We start from the raw sequence: 16,119 nt of genomic DNA, 5'->3' as shown, positions 1-16,119 counted from the left end.
TCCCCGTTAAAAAAGACAGGGACAACGTCAGCAAAGGTTTGGTACTCAACGTTGCCAACACAAACATTAACTGATCCTCCGATATGTGGTCGTGAAGTATTAAATGTTCTTGATGCAATCTCGAAATCAGCGTATTCTCCTCACAAAGTCGTGCATGAATACACGTTGAAATCACAGATGTGATTTCCAAATTTAAACAACCCCATAACTAATAATGGCTGATATTTACGGAAGATCAAGCAGAACAAAGGAAGAAAAGAAAGATATCGATTTATCAAAGTATGCGACCAAAGATGAAATTGATAATCTTTTAAATCTGACCGGGATAGACCAAGATGAGGTTGTAATTTTTGAAGATCGACATGGCAAGCTAAAAACCAGTAACATTAAGTGGAATGACATAATTCGCAGGGTTATTGGAGCTACCACGGACAACATCGTTGTATTCACTGACAGCGGCAGAATCAGAGATTCGTCGATATCAATTGCGATGCTGCGAGATGATGCACGAAAAGCCGCAGGGGGACGTGTAAGTAAGTCCGGTGATACAATGACAGGTGAACTCAATCTCGGCAACAACAAAATAACCGCGTTAGCGATTCCAACATCTCCGGAAGATGCCGCAAACAAAAAATATGTAGACACGAGTGTCCACACAAGCACTAGCGCCATTGACAGTAAACTAACCACGTTGCGGGACGAGTATGATGATCACGTAAATAATTTTTGAAGCCTTCGCAAAAATGCCATAGAAAAATTCTTTGGCCAAACGCCATTTAAAATCGACATGACACTTTCTGAAATCATACCAAATCTTACTAATAACGCCAACGATATCGACAAGATTAATACCCGGTTAGGTGTAGTCAGAACAGATAGAAGTTTTTCAGATCAAATCGCGTTGATACAAAATAGCATTGACACGATCAAACAAACACAGCAAGATATCGTATCGGGAATTCCTGAGATCGTTAACAAAACCAGTCTGATTAAAGTCCCCACTGGAGTTACTTCTGGGCATATCACCAACATCGTATACACGGTATCATCGGGATTCGCAACATGGTCCCAACAAAATAATACTATCAAATATACAGCAACAGCCACTGGCGTGTATAGACTATCTGTATTCAGTGCCGCTAAATTTGAAATCTTCACAACATATCCCTGGAGACATTCCACCGATAAGTATTCCGGGGTTGTGACTATCATATTAAACAAGGGAACCGAAGAAACATTTATGCTGGAAGCCGCAGACAAGAAATTAACCGCAACATCTTACTGGTGGTGTTTGGAATTTGTAGCTGAAACGCCTCAATTGGTTACCGCGTAAAATAATAAAATGGCATCAACGACAACTCTAATGACAGAGTCATTAAGTGCGCAGCAATATAGATATGATCAAGTACGCGAATGGCAGTCAGAGTTAAAAAACACTATTGACAAATGCGCAACAAAGATTAAAAAATACAAACGGCGTGTAACTGTATTAGACACAATAGTGTATTCGGTATCCGCGGTAGTTGCGTCTACTGGGGTGCTATTATCAGCGCTGACACCAGTGACAACTGCAATCGCGATTACAATTACAGTTTCAACATCAACGACAATTGCAGGAGTTGCTAATATTATTGTGAAACAAATATCCTCGTGTGCGCTAACAAAATTACACGAATATGAAAAGTTAAACAGCGCGGCCACAAGCACCTACTCGAAATTGTCCTCGTTGATATCATCCAGCCTTGACGATACAGTTATATCCGATTCCGAATTCACATTGATGTCCAGCGCATACAACGATTACGAAAACACAAAGAATTTTAATTTGAAAACGATGAAGATAAATAATGACGGAGATACTTCAAGAGATAGCCGTAAATACAGCTCCGGTAAAAAAAACATCAATGATAACAATATCTTCGATGCAACCAGAGTTTAATATTAATTTTCCAACTGCAATTCCAGTAAAAGAAATCGCACTGGCACAATTACGAGTATATCACAGTTGGCCCAACATCAGGTCGACATCATTTCACGGACAGTTGCCAGATAATTCATTTGTATTTTCGTATCAGAATAACCCCGACGGTACTCCAGATTGGGACGTCATTCATTTACAAACAGGGTCTTATCAGATAGAAGAAATCAACAAAGAAATACAGCGACAAATAAAGCGTATCACGGGAAAAGAAGCAAAAATATCAATAACCGCCCACGAGCCAACGTTGTCAACGATCATCGAAGTCGCTTCACCGGGTTACGCCGTAGACATTTATAACAGTTCAATCAGAACAGTATTAGGATGGCCTGAAAATCCACCACCGACACCACCGATACCACCAGAACCAAAAAAGTCTGATTATATCACTGACGCGCAGTCATATCATGAAATTACACCGGCTTATAAACCGCGTCTGGATGATATAAAAAGTGCAACGTTGGCTGGTAGGTTTGGTTTCCCCGACAAAGACAGTATTTGGTGGGCTTTTACCCGAGGAGGAACTACTGCTTTTATTCTTGACTTAAGAGATATTATTGAATATTTTAAAAATTATTAATCAATTACATAAAACACAACTAACGCAGCTACGGCAGATCTTCCAAGAACATCTTTTCGATATAACAAGTTCACACAGCAAAATTATTACGCGGATTGAAATATTAAATCAGCTTGCCGCAGACATGGAATATATTAACCAGCGAGCAATTCAGGTAATAATTGATCAAACTGATACCGAAGTTCTGACCGATAAACGAAGATTTCTAGCTGCATATTCACTGACCGAAGCCACTTTGCCGAATTTTAAATTTCCAGGATATGTTTCCCCGGTCATCTTGAGAAAATACGTCACTGATATCATCGATGAATACTTCGATGACATACTTGACCAGCACAAGCGAATATTGCCACCGCCAAATATCCTCAGACATGATAATTCCACAGCCAGTGATGGCAGACATATTTCTCCGGGAATCGTAAATATCACTGAAGTGGTCGCGGTCAATCTTGTGTGTAACGCAATTGATGGCAATTACAACATAGACACAACAGTATCAAATCAAGCTCAGCAAGGGTTTATACTATACTCATTTACTCCTAAAGAACCACCTGGGTTTTTGATTGTACAAGAGCCAGTTAATCCAGTATTTCTGCAGTGTTTAAATCCAATGCTGACAAGGATGAATTTTAAAGTCACTGACCAACAGGATAGACTTTTGGACCTGAGAAATGAAACTATTAGTATTAATTTGCTGGTGAAATCCTAAAAAATTTTCAATTAATAATATCATCTTATAATAATGTCCAAAAAATGTTCGATTTTCAAGTCAAATACTTCCCAGAAATGCAAAGCATTTCCGAAAAAATATGATGATGATTATGAAAATGTCTCTGACAGTGACACCGACAGTGATTTTATTGTTAGTGACAGTGATGAAAATGTTTCTGACAGTGATTTTATTGTTAGTGACAGTGATGAAAATGTCTCTGACATTTCCACTGACAGTGACGACACCGACAAAGATGTCGGCACCAATAACAGTGCCATCACCATCAATGACAGCACTGTCACAATAAATTACATTAAATGATAAAAAAAAATATAGCATGTATCAGCACGTGAAATGTTTCATATACGACAAGCAGGTACTTGAAGAATATATCAGGAAAATATTCAGCGGAACGTCGTCGATTTCATCAATGATGAAATTAGGTGAAGTTAAAATAGTTATTGATAAATACGGCAATGATAATTTTTTACTGACAGAATCACAGTTGAAACAACTACAAGAGAATCATATCATAGCGATCACATGTTTTCCAGACAAATTATGCTCACTCGTGTATTTCACAGGATCATCTTAATAAGATACTGCAGTGAAAATCCTTTAGGATTTTAACGCTAGCTTTTTTGAAAATTCTTTAGAATTTTCAAATATTATATATATTTTTTTTAACACTGACAATTTCACTGGTTTTCATAGGGTATTTGCTAGTAAAAACCAGAGAAATTGTCCAAGTTGCTAATCTTGATAGGGTAGTTGCTAGTAAAAACCAGAGAAATTGTCCAAGTTGCTAATCTTGATAGGGTATTTGCTAGTAAAAACCAGAGAAATCGGACAATTGCATAATTTTATTGTATATATGTTTTTTAAAACTGTTGATTTTACTGATTTTGATAGGGTATTTGCTAGTAAAAACCAGAGAAATTGTCCAAATTGCTAATCCTGATAGGGTATTTGCTAGTAAAAAAAAAAGAGAAATTGTCCAAGTTGCTGATTTTGATAGGGTATTTGCTAGTAAAAACCAGAGAAATCGGACAATTGCATAATTTGGACAGTAAAAAAAAAGTAATATTTTTTTTACTTTCGATTTCACTTCCAAGTACTCGATTTCACTTCCTTGATTTTATCGAAGTAAAATGCAAAGCATTTTTGAAAATTCTAAAGAATTTTAAGATGAGGTATCTACTTCAAAATCCGAAGGATTTTCATCCGAAGTATTTTGAGCGGACATACAATGTTTCAATTTTCGGACGCGATTATTTATTATCTTTTTCATCTCATACTCGCCTGCCAATGCCAGCCTGATTTTTTCAATTGCACGAAACAATGGAACAAATTCATTTATTTGTGCTTCTTCTACGCCAGCTAGTGATTTATACAAATTATTTTGAATCATCTTTATGAATCGATATTGAGCAGGAAGAATATAACGCCCTGCGCATTTAGATTCATATACTGATTCAAAATCAGACAGAATTGTTTCAGGATTTAGTGATAAATTAAATCCTTGTTTTTCTAATTTTTTAATAGCATCAATCACATTATTGATATTTTCGTGATTCATATTTATATATATTTTTATATATTTAAAAAAAAAAACATCACATCTCCTTGAGCTTATCATATGATAGGCTACCAAACTCAGCTCCTAAACTGTCAAATAACAGTCTAGAAAGGTGTGTTTGCGAACGACGAGACATTCCCCATTTGTGAACCCCCTAGCTTACCATTTGATATGCTAGCAAGGTTCATATAGGGACAACACATAACATGTAGTATTTACATCTGTAAAGCTTCTAAATTGCCACCGCATTTTAGCAAGCTTACACAGTAGTATAACTTAATTCTAGCTTATCTTAAGACGGCACAAACACATAGTATTTACAATATTTACAGTAGAAGCATATTTACAGCAGTTGTATTTACAATATTTACAGTAGAAGCATATTTACAGCAGTTGTATTTACAATATTTACAGCAGAAGCATATTTACAGCAGTTATATTTACAATTGCATATATAACTTATCCTAGGACGGTACAAACATATAGACAACACAGACAGATGCGGGGTTATATTCTACGTCCAGCAAAGTTGCACCCCACCCCCAAAATCAATCCCGTTGGGTGATAAAAGACCACCCCTGAATGGGGCGATAACGGAGAAAGTTGTGCAACTTCGTTGGGTTTCGAAACCCCGTATATTATTCGGACGATATTGTATATAAACCGACTGATACCTGGAAGTTCAAAAATAGCTCAGCGTGACTTGTTTAAAATGTTTTTTTCTTAAATATGATCGTGTGGAAAATACAGATGTACCATAAACCCGAACAAGTGTAATAAAATAGTGACATTGTCTGTAAAAAAAAAAGATAAATACGCGTTTGTCCCTGACAAAGTCAGGGATAAAATCATTCTTGACGCTGTCACCTTGATAAAATCAACGGTGATAAAATGAAGGGAAATTATTTACTTCCTTGTGCAGAAAACCGTCTGCTGTTACCTGTGAAGTGTTATAGGGCGCTGTCAAGGTGACAAGGGGGAAATAATTGTATCATTGACTTTCACGCAGTCGCTGTAGAGTTATCTCCGTTTGGAAAATCCTCGGATTATAGTAAATTACCTAACAATAATGAAAAACAATTTTCTGCTTATTATATGTTTTTGACAACGCGGATTTATATACATTTTCTGCGACTTTTCCTACTGAAGCCCTACAAACACCAAAATGCTTACTGGCTGCATTCATCGAATGAAATATTATTTCTTCGTTTGCATTTAAATTTATGGAAACAACCTTCTTGGCTCTTTTATTGTTACAGCCAGTATTACCAGCCCTACAAATTTCGCTCTGCGTCACGGCTCTCAGATTGGATAAATTATTATTAAGTTTCTGTCCATCAATGTGATCAATTACAAGGCCGTCTTTGATCTCTCCATGGAAAAACTCGTGCACAAACATATGATTATAATATTTTGTACCCCCAGCCCTAAATCTTAGATAACCAGTATTACTAACAGCACCAACTGGTTTTTTCAATCTACAGTGTCTCTCTATTCCCTCGCGGGATGCTTCATAATTCTCGATGATAGGATGTGGAACAAATTCTTGATTCATTTATACTTCATGTATTTGTCTAATTTATAATTTGTCTGAAAACTTAGTTATATAATCGCTCTCGGATTTCAGCGCATCTCCATTATTTTTTTTATTGTAGTATCGCTTGAGTTCACGGTATCGTTTTCCCCCGCATCCCGCACATAATTGTGTTTTATCCCTGACACCAATGCCACATCGAAGACACGGTATGGGTCCTGTGCTTCCTCGTTTGATGCTTTGTATTTGTTCACCGCAGAATTCCTTCCTGCAGGGCTTATTACAGACTGTTACGGATCCAATTTTTAACCACTTGCAGTTCTTCATTGTATATATAATATTTCTTATTTAAATATTTGTCTTAAATATAATATGAAGGGTTTATTTGGCGCTGGGAGATTCGATCTTGACAGGCTAAACAGAGACTCACGACGGCGGAATCTAACTGATCTATTTAATATTATCAGGGATGCCAAAAAAGAATTCCGTGACGACGGCGCTTCTCATGTATGGTCGTCATTTAAAATTATCCGTAACACTGACTTTGTTGACACCAGCAAAGTCATCGATGCTACAATGACTGATGCCCGAGCAAAAACAATTATTGATTATCTCGCTGATGGATATCAAAGTGATGAACGCGGTAAGAAATATCTTTTCAGAATAAAATTTATCGTCAACGTTGAAGACGATGAATGGATTATCCGTGACAAACTCGACCCTGTTCTTGCTAACGGAAAGACCATTCTGTTAAGTAAAGATTCCAAACCAGGAATGCTGACAGGGATTGATAAACCACATTACGCTCGAGCGTATCCTGTGACCGCAGTCATTTATGGAATCATTTATGGAATCTATCTGGTAAAAAAAACAAAAATTGATAAACTCGCCCCGATGAGAACGTCTTCGTCAACACTGACAAAGTCAATGACTACGTTAAATTGTGTAGCCGAGCGAGTAATGGAACATTTTAAAAATGCAAAACGAGGAAACGGTTTAACCGATCTGCGACGTGAGAAAATAACACCATGGGCTGAGCAAGTCAAGGATGCTGGAGCATCAATAAATGATGTTGCTGTGCTATCAAGTAAATTAAAATTTTCAATAACAGTAAAAACACTAACCTGGGAAATATTATATAATTCGAAGCATTATAAAAAGTCAGGATCACCGATTGAAATTATTGATCATAACTCTCATGCCTGGACTGATGCAGTTACAATATTTCCACGAGATCGTGTTGTCAAATTTTACTCGGAAAACATATTTGATGCTATTTACACGCTGAGTAAATCCGACCCTGTGTCAGTGTGGTTATTTAAGAGTTCCGAAGATTCCGAGTATGATCAATTTGTAAAACCCAACGGTGAATTATACCGGACGGAGTCGTTGCAACAACAAATGAAATAACTCGGAGAGAAATATGTGAAAGAAAACAATGATCAGTTATTGGTTAATTGTTTTACAGTTCCAAGTGTTGCCGCTCACGCCGCCAGAGAAAGAAATTTGTGGAGACCAACCCGAAGTCAGTTTCTTTCGGATATACAATTAAGTTGTGTCGAGTATGGGCATAGCGGGTTGTGGAATACCCGGTATGACTCCCGGGATATGATTTCCGTGGATATGATTGCTTGCTACCCAGGAAGCTTTCTCGGGATGGGCGAGTGTCGCGAATACTTTAAGCGATTTGGACATCCCACGAACTCGATGACACGAGTTGCTATAAACGGTCCTTTACCCGACTTTGACCTGACGAGATTTGCTCGTGTGACTTCGTTTGAATTCGCCGTGGGACTTCATCCGTGCTGTTATGTTTGGTTTGGCAGACACTTCAGTGAAAAGCGCTGGGTACCAATAGTGTTATTGCTATATATGCTTGACAGCCGAATACTGGTATCGTTGACTGTCAATGAAGCAATCATATCATATCAACCGCAGACCTCAGTTTGGTTGCCAACACCGGAGCGTGTCAGTGTAGATGAAGTTATTAGCGAGTATGCACGAGAGAGTCCAAATACCCCGATGGATGTCATTATTAAAGAAGCTCCTAAAGTTCTTAAGATCAAACTCAGCAATAGTGAAAAAATAGCAAAAGATCTTGGACGAAGAATAATCGGTAAATTTACTCAAGGTGGTGCATATGATCACAAACTACATCACTCGCGACTGATTATCGACGATGCTGAATTGGATTTTATAATTGCTGACGCTGTTGCGAGAAATATATTTTGTAATCGGGAGGATGTGTTCTTGAAAAAGTTGGGCACAATTGTAAGTTATATCGACGGAGAATCGTCTCAGTGCACACATTTAAGATCTTCAATGCTGGGTTATGTTTTTATAAATTTGCTATCAATGATAAATCGATTTCTTGACACCGCAGTTAGAGTTGCAACGGATTCATTTTATATCAATAAAAAATATTCAGAATCACTGGCTTTTACAAGGAAAGTCGAAGACTTTTGCAATGAATCATGGAGTTCGTGGAGAATAAAAGCGGAGATGTTACACGAATATTGTGAATCCGCTGATGTTGCAATTAAGGATGATTATTGTAAATCAGAAATGTCAGAAATGTCGAACGCACCATCTGTGTATGATCCAATCACTAGACACAAAACTGTTTATTTAAACGGGCCGGGAGGGTCTGGTAAGACAACTCGAGCGATTGAATTATTTGGAAAATCGGATATGATTGTGCTAACACCTACACACAGGCTTGCCAGGGAGATGAAACAACGAGGAGTCAATTCTTGTACTTATCACAGCTTTTTCAAATACAGCGGCGGTGTGTGGACGTCAGATCGAATGGGAACAAAATATATTCCCGAGAAAATAATTTGGGATGAGATATGTACGGTGCCGCTGGAAACATTAAAACTATTTCTTGATTGGCTGCTAACGAAAAATACTGCAGTGATTATGTGCGGCGATCACGGTCAACCACCACCGTTTGTCGGCGCATCTGCACATGATTGGCTGAGGGATTTTGTTGATTATTACGAAGAAGTGTCTGATGATCATAGAGCACTTGATGCAACGTTGAAAGAATTTAAAACATTAATCAGATTACAACCGAATAAAATTCAATGTGAAATTATGCGCGAGATGATTCCTGAAACTTCGATGAGCGACTTTTGGAGCTCGTGGAAACCAGACGATTTGATAGTAGCAAGTAGAAAGATAGTCAGAGACATACTTCAACAGCAGTTATTTCAATTACAACAAGAAAAGTTTCCAATGTTGCCAGTGCCGTTATGTTATAGACCAGCTGATACGCGGTTACAGAATATAGATGTTGATATACCAGGGCGCCTGACTGCGTCAGGGACAGAGAAACAGAATTTAGTATTGAATGATATTGTGTTAGTTGATATTAATGCTGTCAAAGATGCACTAAAAATGAATAAATCCCCGTGGACGCTAGGATACGCAATGACAATTCATTCATCTCAAGGACTAACTATCAGTGATACAACTGTCTGGATTGTTGATGATCGAATCGAATGGTCAAACTTAGTCTACCTAGCGGTGTCCAGAGTCAGAAGAATATCTCAACTGCGAAGGATTGTCTTGGAAGATTCAATAGCTGATAAAATTAATAATGAAAACAACAGCGATGGTGATGTAATAAGAAAAAAACTTGCCGGTTACAAACAGAGTGACAAAAAAATAATCGCGATTTCGACCTTGATGTTGACTTTATTATTGAGTTAAAACAACAGCAGAATAATCATTGCGCGAGCTGTAATTGTATAATGCTATGGCAGTATTCGAATGAAAATTCAAGACAATTTACCGTAGACAGAAAAGATAACAATCGCGGTCATACACGTGATGATATCATGTTGACCTGTCTTGAGTGCAATCGACGTCGGGGTGCTGGCACCCTTGGCGCTAGTTAAGTGATCGCGGTGGTAATTGTGTCCTCGGGAATTACCTGTAGTTGCTCACGTGTGAATCCACGTTGAGGAGCAGTTGAATCCAACCTGTAGATTGCTGGTCTACCAGTGGATTTTGTCACGGTGGTTATCTTGTGTGTGGTAACACTCCAAATAGGATCAGCTGCTCTTTTTTTACCACCTTCAAGTTCACCTGGTTCATCTAAATATCTAACTGTAACATCACCCAGTATCGGCTGTGCTGAAGAATCACGTCGTACGGGTATATGTTTTTTGTGATAGCGATGGCAAGTTTCATGTTGGTTGTTCGTGTAATCTCGCTATTTAGCGCAGCTATCACGCTTGGTAATCTTGCAACCCATTCGCGCGATCTCGTATCCTGAATAAATTCCTTCGCGTATTGATATCCAAATAACCGCCCAGCAAGAGTTCGATTGAATCGCTCAACAATTGCCTGATCGCAATGAATTTCAGTATGTCTTCGTCTGATGGTAACGTTATGTTGCTTCATCAACGATGATACTGCACCCTGAAATTCTTTACCAGAATCAACTTGTAATAGATCTGGCCAACGTAGACCACGTTGATAAATTTGTTTAAACGCAGAAGCAACCTCAGATGCTGTTTTAGTCGTTAACGGTTCCGCATCTTTGTATCTACTTGCAACATCAACTACAGTTAACGCGTACTTGTATGTACGTCTTCGGATAGTATCATGTGGTAGAAATAATATATCAGCCTGATGAGCCTCATTTGGCACACTAACATCAAAATGTGCAAAGTGAATTTGTTGAGGACGCGGCAGATAAATTTGCCATATTGCCTGTCGGGATAACCAACTTTTAGCAGCAACTTTTGTAACTTTTGCTGCTTCAGCGAGTTTGCTAATTGCTGCGCTACCTCTCCAATATCCTCTTGGGGAATAATAAATCGACTCCATTATATACCAGTACCTAACGCTAATTTACCTTTCATTGCGGATTTTATCAACCAGGATGCTAACTTTTCTTTGAAAGATTTATGAGTGATGGCATTTAACGCATGAATTAATTTCACGTCAGCGAGATGGCGCTGTTGCAAATCCTTGCTTCGGTAAGCTACATCATGCGCATGACACGCCTTATCAATAGCATTCATCGGATACTCACCTGGATTGGGCTGATCTTGAGCATCAAGTCTGATATCAAGTCGGGTTCCAGGACCACAGTAATTATATCCTGGAAGATGATTTTCTCCTGGGTATTTAGCCCACGGTGTTCCTGGTAACTTGGCTAACTTGGCTGCGATATCACCTCCCTTTTTTTAAAATAAATTTGAACTTTGTTGTGCCACATCGCTCACACTTGCCTGTAAGCGCTTGTCGATTATCTTTTGTTGTAATTGTTGTCATATCCGCAGTTGGGGTACGTGCTCGGCATTTCACACAATATAAATCCATATTATTACTGACTTTTCTGCGTCAAAGCGACGAGAGTCAATCAAACATAACTCGGTGCTACCAAATTCAATTCGAATGATTATTATAGGTCCATCTGGGTCGGGTAAGACACAGTTGTTACTTAATTTAATAATGAAGTGGATGAAGTGGGATAAATTATATTTGACAGCGCCATCTGTGGACGATCAGCGATGTTATCAGGTGTTAAAAGATTTTAACGAAAGTGCAAAATCGATAAGTGAAGAAGATGTTGTTGATTTTATAACTGATATTGATGAAGCACCGAGTATCGATGATATTGATGGGAGTATTAATAATTTAGTTGTGTACGATGATATCATGCTGGACAAACAATCAAACCCCGCCAGGATATTTTCACGCGGCAGGCATAAAAACACTGATGTGATTTATGTAACTCAGCGATATACACAAATCCCGAAAGTGATCAGAGATAACTGTAACGTTCTCGCGGTATTTAACGGCGTTGACGCACACACGTTACGAAATATTCATTAAACTTGGTGCAGCGGTGACATGGACATAAATAAATTTAGAAATTTCTTTAGTCATGCTCAGGCAAAACCATATGGATTTGTAACGATAAATTTACATGATCCTCGGACACGGTATCGAGTTGGGTTAGATACAATTTTTAATTAGAAATAATAGGATTAAAATGTTTACATTTCTAGCAGTAGAGAGACTGAGCCACCGAATGTTTCGTCTAGTAGACCCCGGAGTCAAAAGTATTTTTATAGTTAGTTATTTTTCATGAAATAACTCTTCTAGTCAGCAGAGAAGGGTTATTTATCATAGTTTTCTGAATAGAGGGTTTATTTTGTGAAATAAGATCCTCTATCAAAAGTGTTCTCGATAGAGTGTTTTGTTGGACGGAATAGTTGGTGGGCTCAGACTCTCTGCTGCTACTTCAATGGTGCTAGTTGTGATCAGTGGGATATCATGCTGCTTGCTTGGGTGCATTGTTTATATTGCCAAAGTTGTCGGTTTGGCACCCCGGGGGGTGAAAAGCCAAAAGTACCTTATTTTCAACTTTTGTTTTAAAATAAATAAATAAATATATATATATATATATATATATATATATATATATATATATATATATATATATATATATATATATATATATTGGCACAATTGCCACAACTCTATATACACAATAACGCATGTACTCGTTGTATACACTATAAAAATAAGTAATTCACTTTATACTTTTGAAACTGTACGCTGCGTTCAACGTGAAAGTATAAAAGATGCACAGAGTTTTCCTGCTGGAATTGCAATACTGAAAAACGGAAATCTAGAGCTGATACACGTTTGATACAGAGAAGCAAGTAATTCTGACAAATAATTTCTTTTAATCAATAAATAGTTTTAAATATGTTGCAGATGCAAAACGGATTGATAGCTAGAATAACACTAAATGATGGCGCTCTGGTATTAGATGGTTTTCGAAGGAAAACCACAACTTAATCATGATAGATATACAGTATAGAACTAACCAAAAGGAATTTTCCCACAAGAAACTTAAACCAAAGATGGTGATAGAATTACTTGGTTAAAGTGGGACTTTCAGCATATCATTGGAGATACTAAAACACGTCCCGAAGACAAAGAAATTGTAGGTAATTGGCTTTCCCAAAGGCTCATGGCTCCCGATCCAGGCTGACCTGTGCGGATATCTAACCATCCCCGCTCCAACAGATTGATACTTATAGCAACTGGTAGCAATTGGCTGCACATTGGACGTTTAAAACGACATGAATGAAAATATATCGTTTAATGACATTATTGACTATAAAATGTGTAACGTATTAACCATTCCACAGATTAGGAAGAATGGTCTAGAACGTTTCAAAGATGGCTGACATGTGTATGAATTAGAAAGTTGCGTGCATGAAGATGAAAACCTATATGTGACGATTAGAATAGACGTGTAGAAATTATATAGCTATGACAGAAGATTAAAACTGCTGTGTAGAAATTATATAGCTATGACAGAAGATTAAAACAGACGTGTATAAATTATATAGCTGTGACAAAATTAAAACAGACGTGTATGATTTTATAGCTACGACAGAAGATTAAAGCAGACATGTAAAACTTATATAGCTATGACAGAAGATTAAAACAAACGTGTAGAAATGATATACCTATAACAGAAGATTAAAACAGACGTGTATAATTTCATAGCTATAACAGAAGATTAAAACAGACGTGTAAAAATTATATAGCTATGACAGAAGATTAAAACAGACGTGTAGAAATTATATACCTATGACAGAAGATTAAAATAGACGTGTAGAATTTCATAGCTATGACAGAAGATTAAAGCTGACATGTAGAAATTATAGAGGTGTGATAGAGAAGATTAAAACAGACTGTGTCTACGAATTAAATATATATGTGAAAGACATGGCAGATATGTAATCAAAATCATTTGTAAGAGTTAGAGAGGTGCCAAAGTTATTTATTCAGTCGCAGGAAATTTACCAGTAAATTAATTTTCTTATCCGGTCAGAAAATTGCCAGCAAATATATTTACTTACTCAGCCACACGGTAGCTTATCAGTACATGGATTTCCTCCAGTCTTACAATCTCGATATGCTAGGTATCATATATAAAGTAGCACTGCCTATATATGATGATATGTGTTTATTTGTTTGCAGCGCGCATTAATTACATTATGGACATGTCAAAGCATTCTATTTGAACGGAAACTGTATCTCTTTAAATTTTTGTTTCCTTTTTGTTCAATTGTAATGTATCAACAATTTATACTTTTATTTTGCTTCACACAGCAACGTCCTCTTAAGACACTATTTCCGTTGCATTATTTTCAGTCCGATTGAAAACTATCACAGCTAGCATGTTCTCTGAAATCTTCGCTCAGATAGCATCCATCACCCATGTTGATAAGAGTGTCTTCTACAGAAATCGAATGTGGATAAGGACTTTGATTTCTTTTTACGTCGCCAATGTTCCACAATCATGAATTAAAGCAAGAAATGATACCTTGGTACATCTCAATCAGTAACACAAGCAAATGTCTAATTTGTCATCAATATCTGCCTTGATCACATTGTCATATACAAATGACCACTTCCCATCATAACTCCTGTTGCACAGAAAACTTTATCAAACGATGTTGATAAAGTCCAAAACGTCTGTTTCACTCTGTTTCAAATGAAGTCCAAACAATGTTTGATTTTAATATATTTATAGTTGATAAAAGTCATCATTCTGCTTTAATTAACAGTACTAACGACCATAAATTTGTTTCTTTCTCTCTCTTTCTTTCTTTCTTTCCTTCTTTCTTTCTTTGATTATTTCTCTCTCTCTCTCTCTCTCTCTCTCTCTCTCTCTCTCTCCTTTGGTCGGTTTGACTTAACATTAGCCATCATTCTTCATAAGTCCAGAAACGTTGTGGCATCACACATACGAAAATCCTCTATTCGAGACCTTTAAAGGGTTTTAGCCATTACCATGATACGATAGTCAACACACACATACACACACACACATAAACATTTCGATTTGTGATGCGTTACATGGCATCAGATGGGTCTGAATTTCAATATGTATGTGTCTGCGTGCATGCGTGCGTGCGTGTGTGCGGGTGCGTTTGTATTTGGTGTAAACCGAGGACATTAATGAGATTACACACCAATGTACCGAGGACACACCTCCTACCGAGGATGTCCTCAGTTAGTAAAATAGTCAAATCTTGCTTCTCCCAACTATTTTAGCCTAGAATAACGTAAAATCATGATTTGTAGGAAGGTCCCCGTTTACACGCATGGTACTTGTTCGCGATTTTGGAGTGTATCTATCCTCCTAAGTTGGTGATACACACGCCCGAAACCATGTTCTCGATTGCCCGGTGGAAAACTTGTAGAGAGATCTCCACTATCAAATTACACGTTGCAAAAACGTATTATCTCCCTTTAGATCCAAGCATCCGATACAAACTACTAAGCTAAACTATAAGAAGATAAGCTGGTGCATATAACAGTGCCTGGTATGTGTATTAATATTTCATACATATTATACAATAGTGTTGGGAAACTCAGGATATATTCATACCACACACGTTCAATCTATGACATGTACAAAATAAGTACATCAGAATGCTATTAGAAATACGCATGAATTCATTGTAGAGTTGGAATGAAACTGCTAATTATCCGACCCATCTGTAAAGTTAAAACGTCCTGTGTGCGGCGAGATTTTACACACGTTAAGATATTGAAAAGACATCCTTGATATGCAAAATTTATTTTGTGATTTTTAAATGAGCTATATCCTCCCCTATTTCATAATTTGCCTATTTAATATTCAAACAGGATATAACATGTGTGATTCAAGTTAAAAAAA

The sequence above is a fragment of the Sinohyriopsis cumingii genome, chromosome 10 (genome assembly GCF_028554795.1).
Source record: "Sinohyriopsis cumingii isolate HCF-2022 chromosome 10, ASM2855479v2, whole genome shotgun sequence".
Lineage (NCBI taxonomy): Eukaryota > Metazoa > Mollusca > Bivalvia > Unionida > Unionidae > Sinohyriopsis > Sinohyriopsis cumingii.
The sequence above is the reverse complement of the archived record's forward strand: the minus strand, read 5'-3'. Positions refer to the sequence as shown.